The sequence below is a fragment of the Meleagris gallopavo genome, chromosome 11 (assembly GCF_000146605.3).
Source record: "Meleagris gallopavo isolate NT-WF06-2002-E0010 breed Aviagen turkey brand Nicholas breeding stock chromosome 11, Turkey_5.1, whole genome shotgun sequence".
In the NCBI taxonomy this organism is placed as follows: domain Eukaryota; kingdom Metazoa; phylum Chordata; class Aves; order Galliformes; family Phasianidae; genus Meleagris; species Meleagris gallopavo.
This window is the reverse complement of record NC_015021.2, coordinates 2,173,548-2,175,202: the sequence shown is the minus strand read 5'-3', so window position 1 is coordinate 2,175,202 and position 1,655 is coordinate 2,173,548.

Genomic DNA, 1,655 nt, shown 5'->3' with positions numbered 1-1,655 from the left:
AAAGGAGTTTATTAAGATATATGCCAAAATTACAAACACAGAGGTTTGTATATATGCATGCTGATCATTTCTAGTTACGCATGAAGTTAATTTACAGAAGCAGATTTACATTATTTTAATGGCATTCTCTACAAATAAGATTCAATGATTTCAGTTTGGTTTTGATGCCCTTTTTATGTTTTGCTTGTTTTGAGATATGTTTTAATTTGCTTTGTCAATAATAAGAAAAATTAATGGAGCTCTTATTAAGGTTAAAGGCACCTCAGAGAAGCCATCACTTGTCAGTTTTTGTTTTATTGCTATGATTACAACAAAGTTGTGTTTTTATCAGTGGCAAAATAATAACCTATTTTTTCCTGGCAGGTTTCTGGTTGCTTCTGGAGAGAAGTGATGGCGAGCTGTCCTATGAAATGACAGGGAAGCACTTGCAGAGCAGCACAGAGGTTAGGGGTACTCCTTGGAGGAAGGCATTCATGCTCTGTGCCAACTCGTGGGCTCCCATCCAGCTCCCATTGCCCACCACAGCTCCTCTGTCTCCTGCCAGGAGACACCACCAACCCTCGCTGTCCTTGGCCCCACACTTCCCAAGCTCAACAGGACTCAGTTCACTGGCCTGAAACAGCGGAATAAATCTCACAGATTTTCCCTCAAGAGGTCTAATCCTTCAGTTTTCATGATGGCAGGTTTCCTGTTGATTTCAGCAGAAGTGGTATCTGAAGATGAATGGCAGGATAATACCATTTGAAATATAAGTGGACAGCAGCACCAGATCAAATGGGTGGTGAAAAGAGACTGAATGGAAAATGATGACAGGGCAAAAATATCCCTTCCTACCAACATCTTCAATGTTTTCATTTCCAGGCATTTGTTAAGCAATGAAGAGGGTCTCTCTCTATTTAATGTAATTTAGTGATAATTCTTTGAAAAGGGAAAAGATCCTTTCACAGCTGTATCAACAATATCTTCTCTCTTAAAAGAAACAGCAGCTGACTTGACATGTCAAGCATCACGAATTTGACCACGGAAGGCAAGCATAAGCCAGACTGGCCAATAGCACTGACTTGGAACAATGCCACTGAAAAGTTGGTCTGTAAACTGATGCTACCTTATTTCTTGGATTGTAGAAGGGCTTGCTGAGATTTAGCAGCAATGCAGAATTACCACATTCCTGGTAGATATTTCTTTTCTTGTTACATGAGATCCATGCATGAAGTGAAAAAGAACAAATGAACATCAGGTTTACATCACCACTGATATGTGAATGATTGATCACCCATTAAATCACATACAGAGCTGGTAACAGCACACGGGGTAGCGTTAAAGTAAAATGTTTGATATTCTCTACTCTAATTAAACATGGAAATAATACGATGCAGTCTGTATTGTAAATGTTATTGCAGATTATAGACCTAAAGGAGAGGTGTTATGCCACCTTTATAGCCTCCAGTTCCTGGAGACTGTGACTTAGAGCTGCCTCAGGGCTGCCCTAAATTACACCAGTTGGTAATGACTCCCATAGGGCCGCTATGCATCCAGTGGTTGCTGGAGTGTAAAGTACTTTGGCTATGCCAACAGCCCATCATTTCACAATGGAGGCTGAGAGCAGCTGGCATAGTGCTTGGAGAAAATCCCCAAGTAGTGGTTTAAGACATTTT